Source organism: Microcebus murinus, chromosome 14 (assembly GCF_040939455.1).
Source record: "Microcebus murinus isolate Inina chromosome 14, M.murinus_Inina_mat1.0, whole genome shotgun sequence".
Lineage (NCBI taxonomy): Eukaryota > Metazoa > Chordata > Mammalia > Primates > Cheirogaleidae > Microcebus > Microcebus murinus.
Genome location: NC_134117.1, coordinates 77621787 through 77640615, shown reverse-complemented (window position 1 = coordinate 77640615; position 18829 = coordinate 77621787). Strand labels below are relative to the sequence as shown.

Below are 18829 nucleotides of genomic sequence, written 5' to 3'. Positions count from 1 at the left end.
GCATGGAGACAAGCACAAAGTTCTGCCCAAGTTCCAGGGGACGGAAATAAACTCCACCTCCTCATGGGGAGTGACATGTTCTGCAAGAACACGTAGGACTGGAAAGGTGGCTGAGACTCTTCCTGGAAGACACAGTCTGCCATGTATTCTCATGCCAGGGTCTCTGATTTCCCCAGAGCAGACTGGCTATTGCTGGGCATGGCCTCGGGGCCAGCAGGCCTGTCTCCACAGGGGCAGACAGCTGTAGGACGTTGGGCGGCGTCCCTGGGGAGGTGGAGGGAGCAGCTGGCAGACACATTACCTGGGTCCTCGCTCTCAGCCCCAAACTCCATCTGCTCAGAGTCTGTTGTCCTGTGCTCAGTGACTGATGGGGAGCCACGGTCACCAGATGATGGGGAGAAGAGAGGAATGAGGGGCTGATTGCAACTGCTCAGGCAGCCAGGGGACAGAGAATGTCTCTTTCCAATCTTCAGGAATCATAGGCTTCGGGCCACGTGGAGAGAGAACCCAGACGTAGAAGGGAAGGCCGGAAATGAGCTCAGCTGGGCTGGCGCTGAGAACTGAGGGCAAAGCCTACTACATCTTACTCAGGCTGTATCTTCAGTGTGTTGACTTGCTGAAGTGTTCGATAGATGTGTTCATAGACTCACTGATTGAATGAATGGATGCGTGTATAACTCACTCAGATTTTATAACAGCTACATAAGACAGGCATTATTCACCCTGTTACATAGGTATGGAAGCTGAATCTGAAAATATTAAGACTTTGCAGCCATTAAGTGGCAGGCTGAAGATAGGGTCCCATCTCTGTGCTGGTGGGAACGACCTTAGGCAATACACAGAACCTCTCAGAGCCTCCATTCCTCAATTTGCAACTGGAAAATGTGCTCTCTTTGCACCAGAACATGGGGAAGCACTTGGAAACTGCACATGCTTTAGAAATAGAAGACCACTTACATAATTCCATGTTACTTTATAGATGTCTCTGCCAAGAGGAAGCCATCCCAAAGGGGATGCTGTGTGCTGAGCCCAGGAGCCTGGAGCACCCCTACTTCCCTAGGCATCTGCTTCTGCCAACATCATTTGTGGCAGGGGGGGCCGGCCTATCTTCCCTTGGCTTCACCCTGGAGCTTCTACTCCTTGACCGAGTTAGCACTGTCCCCAGAAAGTCAGGTCAGCCTGTCTGGGAGCTAGGGAAGGGACGATCAGGGTGCTGGGCATGGGCATTCATTTTGTGGGACCCTTGCACCTGTTCGCACTGCCTCTTGCCGGGGCTCCTTCCCCAGTCACTGTCATTGGCGCAGCTCAGTGGCCTTAAGTATCAGGGAAATGGGTTGAGCAACAGCTCATCTGAGAGAAGCTTGAGTAGGCGGCAGTGTTTGGGTAGGTGTACCAAGCGACTTGTGACAGTTTGCTCTTGGCTCACATTGAGAGATCTGGAAGAAAGAATGTCCAAAGCTGGCTGTCTTTGTGAAGGCAGACTGCTGAAGATGTTACTGTCTACATCAGTTGAGGTTTTATTCATTTATTCAACAAACATTTCTTGAGTGCTTAGTCTGTATCCTGCTCTAAGCACTGAGGTTACAGCAGGGAGCAAAACTGACATATTCTCTGCATTCTAAGGGATAAAGATAGACAATAAGCAGATAAATAAATTCATAAATTCTAGGGGCGCTAGTTGCAATGAGGAGAGATTGTTCAGGGTCGGGGAGGTTTAGATGGAGAAGGTTGTTGAAGCCACCTTTGGCAAGAGGGCATTGGCGAGGAGGGGAGAATTTAGGAAGAACAGGAGCCTTGTGACTCTCTGGAAAAGGGGTCTGCAGAGAGGGTGGGTGCTCCCGGGCAGCAAGGCCAGTGTGGCTGGACGGGAGTAGCGAATCCCCCACAGCCACCCCAACTTCCACGCAGCCAAAACACAGACATGCACATGCACACTTCTCCATGGCTTCTTCCGCCCCTGTGAGCCCCTTCTAAACCTTCAACCGCATTGTTTATCCTTTCTACAGTTACGTTATCTTGTGGATTTTCAAAAACATTATTTTCAAAACAAAAGGGACTCTTAATTTTGAACACAGACTGTATCTTTGCTTGTCAGCATCCTATCCGAGCAGCTCTGTCGGGGCCGGGCACAGGGCCTGCCACGTCGCAGGCACTGAGGGAAGGCGCGGGGACGTGTGCAGAGCCCGGGCGCGGACGCTCGCCCTCCCTTGCTGAGAGGAAGCTCAGCAGCCTTCAGACCCGCATCCTCCGTCATTCCGCGAGATGCCTTTGTCGCTAGCAGAAGGCACAACTTCTCAGGTACATATGTACACTGTGATGTCATAGGATAAGAGCATCAGCTATTTGCCCTGGGGTCTGTTTAATTATTTTTAAAAATTAATTTTGATTATTACAGCTGATTACACCTCAGTGAGCAATGTAATTGATATTTTCTAATGTATCCCAAGGAACATTTTGTACAACACGCTTTTTGTTGTTGAAGGTTAAAGACTCCGTTATTGGTTTTTCCCTAAATATGCCCACATCATTAGTCCCTCCAGTGAGAAGGTCGCCATCTGGAAAAAGCAGCATGGAGACATTATTCAGGCACAAGTGCATGAAATTGGGGTTTCTACATCTTCTGTCTCTCTTCTGGAAAGAAGAGGCTTGTAATTAAAGGATTTGGTATTAGAGGAAACATTATTCATTTGGTGTTATTCCTTATCATGTCAGCTGCTGACAGCTCTATAGCACTGATAAATTGTTCCTTGGAGTGAGACATATGATGCAGGACTCACAATTCCTCTTACCTATCTTCATTTTCAGTAGAGAATGTTTTCTTCTTGGCAGCTGAGCTGAACTTTGAGGCAAAGCTGATTCGATAAATGTTATTTCCACTTCTTCTCTTTCTGATGCCATCACAGTAGTCACTGCTGGGATCAAATTGTGAAGTCACCACCTCTGGCATAGTAAAAGCCAGGGGTCTCAGCCTGTTGGACAGAGGTTGGCAACTTGGGCTCCCTTGAGGCCATCAAAGGCCACCGCAGGGTGTTCTGCAGGCCATGCTCTGCTTGGAGAAATCCGGACTGCACACTCTGGCCACTGTCCCTCCTCTGAGCAGGGGGCTCGCTTTGCTTGCCTGCTCAATCTCAGACTTCCCTGTTTAAAAACAAATTGAAAGATATCAACAACCATGCTAGCTTTTCAGTTCTGGCAGATACACCATGGCGATGTGTGCTGTTAACTGACATTTCAGGAAACCAGTTGAAGGGCAGACAGAAACTCTCTGTGCTATCTTTGTAACTTTCCTGCAAATCTAAAATTATTCCAAAATATAAAGTGTGTCATCATCTATTTTTAAAAAAGTATTAGCAAACAGAAAATGAGCACCCAGGGGGAGGGTGGCAGGGCCTGGGGAGGCAGCAACGCCTAGAGCCGAGTCTGGGAGGGGCAGTGGGTTCAAACCCTGTGTGGTGCAGGGCACTCGGGTCGGGAGAAGGCTGGGGCGTTGCAGGTGGCAAGACCGGCACCAAGAGGGTGGACAGAGGCCAGGTCAGGGGCGCTGTGCGCTGTGCTAGATGTTGGTGTTTGCATATAGGTGGGGGTTAAACAGGGGGCGCATCTGCCCCTGCAGGTGAGATTTCACCTTAACCACTTCGGTCCGAGCGTCCACTGTAGTCGACAGGCACAGATGAACACGCACAGCCGAGTGTCGACTTTAGCCGACAGCCGTGATATGACTTTTCTAAATTTTCATTTATTAAAATAAAATTGTGAACATTTAAAAATAACGTAATGAAAACACATATGTATAAATTACCTATTCTGATTTACATTGCAAGTAAAACTGCCTGTAAAATAAAACAAGCTTTCAGTGCTTCAAGCTTTCCTCATCACTCAAGAGCAAAACAGATCCGTGGTCAGCGCGCAGCACAAGCCACCCTGCGGACTGTGCGTGCGGCTGTGGCGAGGCTTCGCGGCCGGTGAGCGCCGCGCCGGAGTGGCTAAGGAGGAGCTGAGCCAGGGGCCGTGGTGTGGTTCAGGTGACAGGCGGTGGGAGCTACAGCAGCAGAATAGTGAACACCAAAGAACACACAAGAACATTTTGTTCATCTGAGGCTGGGATAAGTGAGATGGGCACCCAGGGCAGAGGCCAGGCTCTGAGAAGAGAGGGCACCGGGCATAGGAGGGGTGGTATTTGGATGGCTCTGCAGACTCTTCAGAGAACAGGGAGGAACGAGAGCCCGAGGGAGGGGTCACAAGTGCAGAGTGGCCACGTCTAGCCCTTGGAGGTGTGGAGGAGGACGCAGCACCCTGAGTGCGCTCGTCTTACGGGCAGAGCGTGAACTGGGTCTCAGCCACCTCCCTCTCGGATCAGCTGTGACGTGTGGACAGCCTCCCAGAAGAGCACGATCCACACGCCAGCCTCCGAGCAAAGCCTGGGGGCTTATAGAGAAGCGGGACCCCATGGAGGAGGGTCAGGCCCCGTGTCCCCCACATGCTGCTGGCTTTTGGGGATAAGCTCCCAGTTGCTGGTTTCAAAGCCATATATTAGCAAGCTGCAGCGGCCCATGTAGGGAAGTGAGGGTTGTATGAAAATTAACAGAAAGGGATGAGAAGGCACCAGAAGCCAAAGGTTGACACACTGAAGTTGCAAAAATATAATAGACAGACTTTTACAGGAATTCTCCTTCTGCCCTAGCAAAATAAGGGAGAACATGAGACATCCCCACCACCTTGTCCTCTAAAAGCTCCCCTGAGGGAGACCCCTGCCTGCCCCCCAGCCTCCTGTGACTAGCAGTCTCCCCCTCGGGGCCTTGGTGACCTCAGAGGCAAGGGACCTGTGTGGGCAGGGCCTGTGATCTGCCACTGGCTACTTCCTTTATCATGTGGTGGCCCCACTGTCCCCGCCCAGCCATGGCACAGCGCTGCCCCTGGTGGAGGGCAAGGTGCAAACTGAGGCTGGCAGCTTGGGGACAGCTCTGTTCAAGGCAGCCCTAGTTGAGGTCCCTGGCAAGGCAAATGACATTTTTGACCACCCTCTCTGAGCACTTCATGCATTATCTCTTTTAAAAAATCATTGTGGAAATTTTTGAGCATATACAGAAGTAGAGAAAGTAGTATAATGAGTCCCCATGTATCTATCCTTCGCTAACTTCAACAATTTCATCTCATGGCCAATCTTGTCTCCCTCTTATCACTAGCCACTTCCCCCCTCTGCACTGAACAATTTTGAAGCAACATCCCAGACATCGTATTATTTCATGTGCAAATGTTTCTGGATATTTATTTTTTCTTTACAGAAATCATGAAACCCAAGTAAAATTGCAGAGAGGAAAGCAAGTATGCAGAGCTGCAGGGCGTTAGCAATCACTGTGGGAATTCTCAAGCAGTTCATGTCTTGCTTGCAGCGTGTTTGTGTTTGTTTCCTGCTGGTGAGGGACTGTCTAGCTGAGGCTGAAGGCACGTTGAACGTCGGAGAGCCCATGCCCAGCTTCAGGAAGAAAGACGCCGAGTTCTGCTGGCAACTCGGCTGCACTCCAGTTTGCAGCCAGGCCGTCTGTGTGCGGGGGGTGGGGGGGCACCACTTGCGGTGCAGGGCTCAGGCCACTCCCCTGGGATTAAGCAGCTCGTGTGTCTGGAGAGCCCCAGGGGTGAGAATGGATTTGGGAAAATAGAAAGAATCAGCTTTCAAATGAAGGTAGAATACAGGGTGAGAGCTGAGGAAGTCCAAATGCAACCGTGAAAACAAAAGTCAGCATTTGCAGAGAAACTCTACTGCAGAAAGAGTTAAAGTCAAAGTTCTTTAAAAGGTTGCAGGAAATTTTAAAAATTTGAAATTCAGAACGTCATTGTGGGGAATATTTTTACTTAAATTTGTGGTAAATTTAACATAATGTTTGTGGAAAAAGAGAAAGGACTTGTTCGGGAGATGCATCTGACTGAGAGAAGTTTGGAAGCAGGAGCCTGCATTTGGGGGAAAACAAGGACATAGAAGGACTTCTAAAACTGAAGGGGCTGAGGAGCAAAAGAGAGGTGAGACCCTAGGGACAGGTGTGGCAGGAAAGCAGAGAGGCCAGCCTGTGGCCACAAATCAGGAGCGCGCAGGCTGAAGGGACAAACTATGGAAATCCAAAGAAAAGACTTAGACAATCTGAAAACACAGGCTGCATAAGAGATTGTGATGGTGTACGATTGGGAAACCTAGTTGTGTCTGGTGGTGGTGGTAGGAGAAGTCTTGTGAGCCAGTAATGAAATAGGACTATATTAGAGGAATAAAACCACTCAGAAACAAATGAAAGTATGATTTTAAGAAAACCACCTTGGAAAGTGTAAACTTCTCCACTGGTGTGACCAATGTAATAGGACCTTCTGCCAAATGGAGTCTGGGTTTTCCCAGTTGTGGTGGGCAGTGCTGCCAAGAACTGCTTTCTCTTGATGCTTTCCCAAGACAACTGACCCTAAAAATAATGCCTCTCTCCCTAGTCTGCCCTGAGAGCTCTTCGTCATGCTGCCTGGGCTAGGACTGTTTACAGAAAGGACTTCCATTACACTCAGATTATGGTGGTTTGGGGGGCAAGGAAGAAAGAGAAAAATAATGAAGTCTAATATTTTTTTAAACCTCAAAAATTTCCTTTTCACTTCAACTAAAAGTCTATGTAGCGTGTGCTATTGGCCTCTGTTTTGCAGGGAGCTGTGTCTCTGCACTACACCTAGATTTCACGAGCAGGAGCTGCCCCTGCAGGTGCAGTGTCTGGTGATGGAGGTAGGGACACACCACTATAGGGTCACAGAAATGCAACCAGCCTGGGGGGAGGGGGTGTATTCGCCCTTCAGGTTTTTTATGGTGGTCTGGGCACTCCATCAGGGCCCTCCCTCTCATTTTCTCTCTTCCTTTGACTAACACACATGCACACACACACACACACACACACACACACACACACTCACACCATTCTGCAAGCAATTGATATTAGAATCCACCCATCACATCAGTGAGAAATGAGCAGGAAGGAGCTCATTTGCACAAGAAATTCCACACCAGAACCAAATAGGGATGATAGCTCCACACAGCCAAGGTTTTTGGAAAAGCAACACATCACGAATACAGCATTAGTGTCCAGAATAAGGGGAAGGACAATGGCGGGCTGAGGGAAGACAGTGTCTTTTCTTTTTCCATGTAAGGAAGTCTTAAATGTCATTAATTTATCACAAGTCCCTGTTACAGGAGTTTGAAAAATAGCTGCAAATGAACAAGGCAAACACTGATACCTTTAATGATGTTTCTTTACTGAGTGCATCATTTGTGAGACATCTTTATCTTCATAAGAGAAGGATAATTAACATCACTAATTATCTAATTAAGTTCATTAAGCATCCACCAACAGTGCACCGTGAAGTTGACATTATGTTCTACTGTCAACAAATGCTTTTGATTTCTTAGGAAGTAATTAAAATGTAAATTAGCATGCAATTCTATGCACAGGGGAAGTTTTGAATCAGATATTCATATCAAAACTGCTCAGAGCAACATAGTTTTTGTTTTTTCTTCTTCAGTAAAAGCAGTCATTTTGCCGTCAGTGGTGTGCATTAAAGTGGCCCTTCTGCTGTCAGTGTTTGAATCATAGCTAGGCTATTGTGCTGTATGACACGAAGTGTTCAGTTGATAAATTTGTTTCTGTGCTTTGTGCTTTTGTTCTTATTTGATGATTTTATTTAACATGTTAGTGGGTTTTTATGTTTAAAAATACCACAACTGATTTTTTTCTGAAAAATTTCTGTAACTCACAGCCAAGCTTTCCCTTTAAAGGCGTTTCAGTGCAGATCTTTGAATGTATCATTTCTGTCAGGTCAGGTTTGGTGATATAATCAATAATTTGCTGAAAATAGGTTACACATGTTCTTCTACTTATACAGGAAAGAGAAACTCATGGTCCAGCCATCCTTGGTTGCAAATTCACATTTTCCTGCTTTTTTAGGGCAGCCCCTTGGTTTCTGATGAAATTTTATTAATGGAATGAGCAGGTTGTAGTGCTAAATACAGTGACCTTGTTAGATTAGGGCCCTTCCTGAAACGTCGCAGAGTCCCCGATACCTGCCGGAAGACAGGCTCCTTGCGATAGAAGCCACCATGTCCACGTCCCCAAGGCTTTCCTCTGTCAGACGATTCCTGCTGAATCCTGCAATGTCATCCTGCCTTACTTGATGAACTGGAGGAACTGCCTTACTAAAGCAGGCGGTTCAGTGGACATGATGTCCACTCTGTCATCTCTGTACATGAGGACCCTGGACTATTTGAGCATCAAGCTGATGATGTCAGCTGATCCACAAGAAGAAAGTCTCTGCTTATGATAGTGAATCCCATCAGCCTCTTCTTGATGTTTCCAGGGGTGGTTGGTGCTGGATCCAAGCCTCTCAGTTTTGTGTGAAGATTTTAGATAAATGCGAAAAGAATACTGAGACTTTAGAGAGACTTCTTTGTCCCCTTAATGGAATCAGCGTCAGGGGCTGGCTGTGAACAGAGTTGGCTGAGCCACTAGCTGCTCGTCAGTGTGGGTGCAGAGGGCAATCCTGACGTCCAGAGAGGCTGGGCTCCGTTGGGCGGGCGTCGTCACCGCACGGCAGCGGGAGGAACCTGGGCCTGTCTGGCCTGCAGTGAGCAGCAGCAGCACTGCCAAGGACCTGACCCCTGCCAGGACCAGGGCTCCACGAGCAGTCTCTGGGGTGGGCCCTGACTTCTGAGCTCTGCAGCAAGCCATCAGTTGTGGTGCGATCTGTGGCCACCAAAAGGAGGACCTTGCTCTCACTTGTCTGTCCAGATGGGGGTCCTTTTGCTAGTTCATGCAAAGTACTGTGGCTAGGCTAGCAGAGACCCCGACCTAACCAAGGGAGCCTGATGCCAAAATCAGATGATGCCAGTCTTCGCCTCATTTGCAGCAAGCGTCTCCTAAGTGCAAAGCCCACACCCTTAATGAATAATCAGTAGCAACAGTGACTCACCTTACCCACGGCTTGTCTGGAGTCCTGTCACCTACTAGTCACACTCTTCCTTGTCCACAGCTGCCTCTAAGGGAGGACTCTGTCACAGCACTCCATCCTGTGCCCCACCACCTGAAACTAGCCCAGTGCCATCTCTCTGACTTTTCTTTGGGTCATTCATCCTCACAAGAAATTGGGTTAAAGTTGGTTTGCTTTTGGCAGCAGAATGACAGTCTGAAACATCTCCGAGAGAGCAGGCACTGAGGTCATGCAGTCTTCAGAGATCAATGGAGTTTTGTCCACCTGAGGTTACAAGCCACTGCCCACTGAAAGACGCGTTGTATCTGAATGATGCTCTGAAAAGTCTCCTGCCCAGACAGAAATGTCTAGTCTGAAAAGTTAACTAGATCTTCTCACCTTCTGCTAGATAGTTACTGACTCTTGTTCCTTTCTCTCCTATAGTGACTTATTTTATTATAAAGTAGGCTAACCATGTTTATATGCCATATATGAAGGGTGTCACTGAGGAATATTTCAGGTAACTTAAGGTCCAAGTGTGCCGCTTAACTCATAATATTTTAATTTTATATAAATTACTTTACCATATATCATATAATTATGTTATATATATAATAATAATATATATGATATAATTATATAATTTACCATATTATATAATACTTTACCATATCCAATTCAATAATACATGAATGTATTGAGTAGCCATAACATTCTCTGCTATGAATATAGAGTTGAATAACACATGGTTCCTATATTTAAGGAGTCCTTATAGTCTAATTATTTGTCTCTCTAGTTAGGTGACATCAAGAAAAATCTGGGTAGATGGGTTTCAGAAAAAAAATATTTACTGTACATATCAAGGTTTTATAAATTAAAACAGATTTGAAATTAATTTAGGAATTTGGCAATTTAAAGGAATCCTGGGTTGAAGCTTTTTGAAAACCAATTGTAGTTCTCTACTTTAAAAGATAATTATACCCAGGCATCCATCTTGAGGTTCAGATTTGTTTATTTTGGTTTTCCCGATGCGAGGTATGCGTTCATTCTGAAAATTAAAGTTACAGTTTGGGTGGAAGGTATCAACATCCCAGGTAATGCTTTTAATTTTTTTTTTGTTTGTTGGACTAATTTTTTTTCCTTTTATTTCATCATATCATGGGGGTACAAATATTGTCAGGGTCACATACATTGCCCCCCCCTCCCCCCACGTGCCAGAGCTTCAAGCGTGTCCAACCCCCAGGCACAATTCGCTATTGCACCGTCACAGAAACAACCCAAGTGCCCGTCAATTCACGAGTGGATAATGCTTTTAATTTCTAAAAGTTATGGCTTATGGGGGAAACACATTTTGGTTTATTCTTCCAAATTTAAATATTAAAAAACTTATTCATCAATGCAAAAATGCTCTAGTGTCCCAAGACAGAAGTGTCCCAAACTATGTAAATGATGGAACGGCAGATGGCGTGGAGTGGAGAATCAGTCTGGGGCCCTCCAGGGCCTGCTGCAGCCCAGCCGCCCAGGCGCCTGTCGCGTGAGCTACAGCCGCACTCTCGCCCTGGGACCCATCTATTATGAGAAACCATTTTGGTTAATTAAAAAAGTCTTTCAAAGTCTCAGAACAGAAAGTTCTTAAATTTTCTCCTCGCTCCCATGGTTGATGGGGGCTGGTGAAAACTTGGCTCTTGGGCCTGGCACAGAGAGGGAGGGACTGCGCAGAGAGGGCGGAGGGAAGGCAGCGGAAGGAAGCGCTCGCACAGGCCTGGGGCCAGCGTGAGGCCAGGCGCCCCTTGCCTGCTAACTCACCTATTACTGCAACGGGGTGAGGACTGACGTCACAGAGATCCTTAAGTGAAACGAAACAGCTCTTGAACCCGCGCAGGCGGCACGATTCTTGATTCCTGGGCCTCTGCGTCTGGGACCTGCTCTGTGGGCTTGGGTGGCAGTTGAGTGAAACACATGAGGCGCCCGCCTTCTGTCAGAGAGAAAACGACTGTCAGCAAAGGGGGATGGAGGAGAAAATCGTAGGTATTGTGAAAAAATCTAAATAGAAAATAGATGATGAAATGAATAGATGAATAGAAAATAGAAAATCTAATAGGAAATAGATGATGCGCTAGAGACTGGCTTGAGATTGCAGTAGGTTGGAAGGTTCAGGAAGGCTTCTCCAAAGAGGTGGTGGTGAGTTGAGAGGAAGGGGCCGCTGTCCTACGCCTGTGGGACCAGAGCTCCAGAGGGGACCCAGCTGGTGCCAGGCTGAAGGTGGGAATGGCTTGTATGCTTGAGGACAGAGAGAGGCCCAAGTAGCTGAGACGCCATGGGGGAGAGGTCCGGAAGGAGGGTGGCAGGAGCCAGCTGCCAAGCCCTATCCAAGTTCCTTAAGGGGTCAGAAAGTGCGTCTGTGTCTGTGAGTCCGTCGGCTTCTCCATGTCCACCTCTCTCCAGCGTCTCCGTCGCTCCTCCACTGAACACCTGCGCCTTCCCTGAGCTCTGAGCCATCCCTCTTTCACCAGCCCACGTGCACCCGCTGATTTCCTGCCTTGCTCGGGCCTGGGGGAAGGCGGAGGGATGCTGGCAAGAACAGGCACAGTTGCTGACCTGCAAGGCAACTCCTTCTAGGCCGGCGAAACAGTTATGGCGTGACCAGGCGCCCAGAGGAGAGAGGGCCCAAGTCTGGTTTGCAGGAGCTTGGTCTGAGACTCGGAGGAGGGGAGGGCCCCTCCAGGAGCAAAGGGACAGTCGAGAGCATCTGCCTTGTGGGCCAGCTGCTGGCTTGGTGTTACTGACGTATCCTGTGTAGTTTATCTGACTTAATTTTATGGATTTATTGATATTTATACTCTGACTCTCTCCCTAGAGGATTTACGTTATCTCTAGATGAGGGTGTATAAAATAAAGAAATGAGATCAGGAAAAAAATAATAGAAGAAAGTGCATTCCTAGGGAAAGAAGCCCATAAATGTGCACTCTATAAAGACTTGCCATTAAGCACAAGTTCTGTACCCCATTTTTCTGTCCTCCATTGTGGAGCAGGAGGCAAGAGAGTTCCCACACCCTACCTCAGCCATCGGCGCTGCTTTTGCCACGAGGCAGGTCCCAGGTGTGAGAGCAGGGACACAGGGTCAGCAAGGTACATGGTCCCTGCCCAGTAGTCGACTCCAGTTTACCCTGCCCCATGCTGCCTTCCTGCTACCCCCACTGTGAGCTTGTAAAGCTAACAGCTGAAGATGTCATGTCCCTGATCCAAAGCCTCTCCTTCTGCCCGACCGGCTCCTTCCACTGTGCTGCGAGAACGCTGTCCCTTCTCAAGGCCTGCGAGCCCTCTCCAGCTTCGCTGGGACCCCGTGGGGCCCCTCCATGGGAGAGTGATCTTCAGATTTCCCTCTCAGCGGATTTTAAGTTCCTGGAGGGCGAGCTCTGTTCTTGCTCACGCTCAAGGCTTCAGCGCTAGCGGGGCCAGGCGAGGGCGGGCTGGGGAGCGCTGGCTGAAGAGCTGTCAGGGAGAGACCAGGCCTATCCATGTGGGGCCTCTCTTTTTTCACCCACGTGGCTGCATGTAGAGGGCCCAGCCGGAAGGAGAGGGAAGGCCGACGCTGCCCAGGTTCCCTGTGACGCTTGTGCTGCCCAGCAGTGGGCACCTGCTGGACGGTCTCCACGGAGCCCCCGAGAGCACTGGGGCGAGCAGGCGTGTGCGGCATTTGGAGGGCAGGCATGGGGCCCGCCGGCCTTGAGAAGCTCCTGTGGGGCCCCCACTGCGGCCAGTGCTGCCAGGGCTGCACTCGTGCTGGCAGAGGCGGGCAGTCCTGACTCAGGCGGACTTGTTGCTCTCCTTAAAGCCCCAGCTGTCGTCTCTCTGAAATGTCAGTCGCCGCGCCGGGAGTCTCAGTGCGGGGCAGCGTGCGGGGTGAACGCCTGTGCCAGTCTCCGTGGGCTGCCTGACCGACAGCAGGACTGGAACAACGGGAACCCACGCTCTCACAGTCCTGGAGGCTGAAGGTCCAAGATCAAAGTGTCGGCAAATTGGTTTCTCCCGAGGCCTCTCTCCTGGGCCTGTAGGTGGCCGTCTTCCCCCTGTGTCCTTACGCAGTCTTCTCTCCGTGCCTGTCTGTGTCCTAATGTCTCTTCTTATAAGGGCGCCGCACGTATTGGATTGGGGCCCACCCTAACGGCCTCATTTTAACTATATTACCTCTTTAAAGATCCTTAGCTCCAAACACTGCCACTTTCTGAACTACTAGGGGTTCGGCCTTCAACGTATGAATTGGGGAGGGACTCAAGTGAGTCACGTCAGTATCTCAAGTCTCAATACCTGCTCAGGGGACAGTGTCGCCATGGGTTGCAAAGCCCCGAGTGGTTTTCGCGTTCATCTCTCACCCAAACCCTTTCCCATACACAATCCCTGACCGTCCACCCCGCCTGTGAAGGTGTGAGTCTTCTAGAGGGTTCCCTCTGAGGGCGGGGATGACAGAGACACGGGGAGAGCGGCCGAGTTCAGGCAAGGCAGCGTGCGGCGCCTCCCAGCGTCCAGGCCTCACACACCGCGGCGGGCGGGAGGCTGGCTCCTCCGGAGGGCTCGCACCTGCGGCGTTAGAGCACCCTTCCTTTGCTACACCAGCTTCAGTTTTTTTTTTCCAAGTAGTCATTCTCCATGTACTCATGGTGATTGAATTTAATAAAAACATCACAGTTCAAAAAAAGACAAATTAGAAAGCACCGTTCATCTTAGAAATTAATATGTGAGTGAATTTAACAAGAGATGAATTGTGCTGTGGAGGTCTGGTCCCTCTTCACCCACTCCGAGCACCAGTTGTTTGTCATTACGGCTGGAAATATGATTATTACTCTGGCATTGCTTGACATTTATTAAGAATCCAGAGGCTGTGTCTCCATAGCAGAGAAAAGTGCAATTATCTGGGCACTTGGAGAAAAGAGCGTTTCCTGGCCTGAGTCATCCAAGTAGACATCCCCCAAAGACCCTCGCCCACGACTGCGGCTTCGTACTGGGCTGTTCTGTCACTTGGTGCACAGCACACCTTCTTCACAATGCTGCTAGCATTTTATGGGCACACATATGGATGTTGTACACAATTTACCAACAAACGGGAAAGCATTTTATTTCATTGTTTTCTTATTAATTGCTTCTATCATTCAACTAAAACCAGGCCTCCACTAAGAACTTGTCTTCAGAGGTACATATGTCAGGCTTTGTGGGAGATTCATAATAGAAAGACTGTTTAGGGGTCTGTTTACTGGACGTTTCAGAACCAGGAAATGACTGCGTTTCAGAGGGTTCGAATGTGGCAGGGGAGGAGGCCAGATCTGCCCAGCTCTGGCCCTGGCTTTTTGAAGACCCCGGCCTGTTGTCATCTGGTCCTGTGGGTCTCATTAATCCTGACCACGTGGAACATTTACTCTGTGCAGGGAATGAGCTGCTGCAAAGAATTTGGCCCAAAGGAGGCGTGAAGAAGGCCTATGAGCTTCTTTTCAATTTCTCAAACTTTTATCGCTGCCTCCACTTGCAAGACCCTGGATCATGCCCTTGAGGAGCGTATTCCGGGCAGCCAGGGGGACCCAGTCACCACACTGCAGAGCGCTGCCCCTGCAGGGCTCCTCCTCTACCATGGGAGCCCCAAGGGGGCACACTGGGAAAGACAGAGTGTTCATAATAATAACAAACACATAATAATAACATAAATAATAGTAATAAAATACACACTGGTTTGTGTGATGACTACCAAGTACTCGTACAGATGTGGCTGTCACTTGCTCTCTGCCACCCAACTATGTGGTCCTGTTTGTCAGACCCCTCATCCTCTCAGCCAGGACAGGTGACCAGTGAGAGACCAGTGAGCACGTGTGGTCTCTGGGCCAGAAGTCTCTTCCACGTCAGCAGTCTCACTCCTGCCTGAGTGGGAGATGACTGGAGTTGAACTTGAACCTCTCTTTGGCCAGAGAAAGTTAGATGCTAAAGCAATCTGGAGTTGACACTAAAATCAAACAGCATGGCCATCGCTTTCATTTATGGAATTGTTTATTAGTGAACAAACAAAAACTTTGAAAAAGTATAAAAGAAAACAGCCCACTGTGGAGTTATGTATTCTATGGGGTTAAGTTTTAAAATGTATTTATACACTGGAAATCAAGTTGTCAACAGTACTTTAACAAGTACTTGTTAAATAGTAACAAGTTTAATTACTTGTTAAATTAACAAGTAATTGTTAATTACTTGTTAACAAGTAATATTTTGTTTAACAATTCCCCTGAACTGTCCATAGACAACACAACCGTCTGTGATGGTGTAGATTCTGTGCCATCCTTCTGTGTGCCCACCAGGTGGCTCTGCCACCATCTTGGAGATCAACTGTCATGTCTTTGTTAAGTCCCAGATGAAGTGGCTGGCCTGTTCAATTTGGGGGACAAAATTTACCAATAAGTAATAGTTTTTAAACATGAGAATTACATTTAGTAAAATGAGCCATTTACAGCCAAAGGAGCCTGTGGATGGTGCCCGCCTGAGAGACAGACTCCCACACTCTCCATCTCAGGGTCACCACAGGCTCGGGGTTGAAGGGGGGGGGGTGAATTCTCATTTTATTTTAGAAAATAAATTTTATTTTGGAATATTTTTCATATTCATATTCAATATTTCCATATACTCCTCATCCAGTTTCCTCCGTTAACATTTTATATTACCATGGTACCTCTGTCAAAGCTAAGAAATTCACATTGCTATATTACTGTTAACTAAATTTCAGACTTTATTTCGATTTTGCCAGGTTTTGCGCTAATCTGGGATTCAATCCAGGGTAGCACGTTACCGTTAGTTATCATGTCTCCTTAGTCTTCTCTGGGTTGTCACAATTTTTCACACTTTCCTTGTTTTCCCTGACCTTGACAGTTTTGAGGAGTACTGGTCAGACATTTTGTAGAATGTCCCTCAATGTGGCTTTGTTTAATGTTTTTCTCATGATCAGTCGGAAGTTATGGATTTTTGGAAGGAAGACCACAGATAGGAAGTGGCCTCTTGTCACATTGTATTGGGGGCACGCGACACCTGTGTGGCGTCATCTCTGGTGATGGCAGCTTTCATCATGTCGTTAATGTGGTGTCTGTCAGATTCCTCCATTATAAAGTTACTATTTTTCCTTTCCTTTCTTTTTACTTGATTCTTTATAATCAAGTCACTAAGTCAATCCCATGCTCAAAGAGGGTGAACAACTAACCTCCACCTCCTAGAGGAGGGGGTATCTACATATATTATTATACATTCTTCTGTAAAAGGTTTGCCCCTTCTCCCCATTTACTTATTTATTCAATCTTATTTATATCAGTGGGGACTTGTCCATATTTATTTTAGAATTTGGGCTATAGTCCATTAAGCCCATTAAATTACTTATTTTGTGGCTCCATTTGTTCCAACTTTGTGATCACATTTAACTCATCTCAAATGTGCTTTTGCTGAAGCTCTCTTGATCCTTTTTCTCTGATCAAAAATATGTTTGAATATGCAATTTCACTGTAGTCCTTCCTAATATTTTCAGTGTGTATATTATTCAGAAAGAGTTAGCTTATGTCGCAGTAACAAAAACTCCCAAATCTAACTGGCCTAAAATAGCAAATGCTTATTTCTCACTTGTACTACAAATTAAAACAGGGGGAGCTTAGAAAATTGCTCTTGAGCCCCTAAAGCTTTTGCACACTTCTCGCTGGCCTTACCTAGCTCAAAGGTAGCAGAAAGTCTGATCATGCCACATGCCCACAGGAGAAAAAAAACTGGAAATACTTAGCAAACAGCACTAATGACTAGCACATTGCATCTTCTTTTAGTTTTTTTTTTTCTATGCAAATATATACAAATTTAACCATTGTTATTGTTACTATACTGTTTTCTAACCTCCTTTAAAACTTTTGATGGACCAAGAACCTGGTCCTATAACATTAGATCTTTTTTGACACCAGGGCTACAGTAAGCAGTCGTGTCGGCTGCATGCAAGGGCACCTGTCCGCGTGGCAAGGGCAGACTGAAATCCAGCCTTTGCTCCACTGGTCAGGTCATCCATCTCGTCCAGGATCACATCCACCCAAGGGGAGGCCAGGGCGCTGGGGCAGCCCTTTGTGAGAGCATGATTTGCGCTGACTGCGCAGTGCTCCGGCATGGGGACGAGCCGTTCTCCATGTGTGCATATTTAAATTGTTTCATTTTGTGCTACAATAAACAGGATGGTGAAAAATTGTCCAATGAATATTTGTGCATATATCTTACAATTGCTTTAGGACACGTTACTGGTAGTGAAAAGGTGAGTGAAAGGATGAAATGATAAACACGTTTCAGTCTATGGTAGATATGGTGCAGATGAAGACCTGGCCTTCCTCGCTACTCAGTTTCAGCCCAGACCATGTCAGTGCTTGGCTGGAGAGGCCAGGGCCTGTAACTGTAATTTCGGCACCAAGTTTCAGAGCAGGATCTGAGCTGCTGCCTTCAGACACTGGCCTTTCACATTCTTGTGAGGCCACAAAACTGTGATTACAGGAGTAATGATGCTTTAAACAAACAAGTGTAATGACTCTCATCAGTGGACAGCAAGTGTTTCCTGTGGGACAGCTTGGACAGAAGTGTCACAGCAGCTGGCAAGCTCCAGGGATGCCCCTGGCCACAGGTGGACACCACCAAGCTGTGGTTAGCTCACTTAAAATTGACCCTCCAGGCAGGATGTGCCCAATTCCCTATTCTAAGATCCGACCTGTTTGCTGAAGCCAAGCCCTTCCTGAAGAAAGCACTGGGAGAGCAGGGCCCGGGCCCTGAACCCCAGATCTTCTTTTCCTCTCAAGTCTCCAAATAGCCATTGGAGGCTCTTGTTCCACTTCAGAGGTTCTCAAACTCTCTAATGTGCTGGCAGTTGCTAAGCAAAGGCTGTTTGGTTTCAATAAGCTATGTAGAACTCTGCTCTGAATGTGTCCCTAATTGATGTGCTACGTCCACTGCTGTCCAGGCAGATGGGCTTCTGTCCTTGACCTGATCCAGGTCTCCTTCCTCCTGTCCACATCCTGAGTGTGACAACTTTCCAGGTCATTAAAAGACTGAAAGGTCAGTGGGAAAGTAATGTTTGCTTAGCGTCATGGAGACATGTATGTGACAGAGGTGCCCATGATAACAGAGTCCAAGGACTCATCTTCTGACTCTACCACTTCCTGTATTGAAAGAGTCACTTTATTCTCACTTGGCCTTAGGGTAATCTCTTTTGCAAAATAGGAGCAATCACATAGATTTGTCAGGAGGGTAAATGTTAAATGTAATAATACATATGGAAACTCCTTTGTCAGTTGCAAAGTGCCATATGCATGTTAGTTAACTAGAAGTAATGTTGAGAAAACAGACCCAGGGATAAAAATATGTGGGTTATCAATACTCTTCGATAATGCACTGCTGTGCCTGTGGTCTGTTCCCTCTCCTACTCTGCCAAGCATTCACCATTCTGTGCAAGACACCTGTTCAGCTATCAGGGGAAGCAGCCATCCTGCCTTCTACCCCACCCTGGAGACGGACACCATCAGGTGTGAACCACCTGCTCTCCCCTGCCCCACTTACAGGTTCATGGCCATTTGCAGCCACCCCCAGGCCCTTCCTGCCAGCCTCGGAGCACTAGGGGCCTCCCCCTTCCCCAGTGCTCAGCTCAACTGCTGCACAGCCTGCAGGTCTGTCCTTTCTCCTCTTGTCCTGTAGAACTGCGCCATCTGTGACCTTCCTCTTTCCTTTGCTTTTCAACTTTCTCCTTTCTACTGCCCAGCTCCCCTAAGCCTGTGACACACTTTGTCTTATCCTTCTTGTTTTAGCATGTGGCATGCCTCCTGTCTCT

The 18829-nt window shown here is 47.6% G+C and overlaps 1 protein-coding gene across 4 annotated transcripts in view; it reads left to right on the top strand.

Moving 5' to 3' along the window:
- The window catches only part of LOC105860094 (WD repeat- and FYVE domain-containing protein 4), a 305642-nt gene that overhangs the window by 167296 nt on the left and 119517 nt on the right, over positions 1–18829 (top strand). The window lies entirely within an intron of this gene.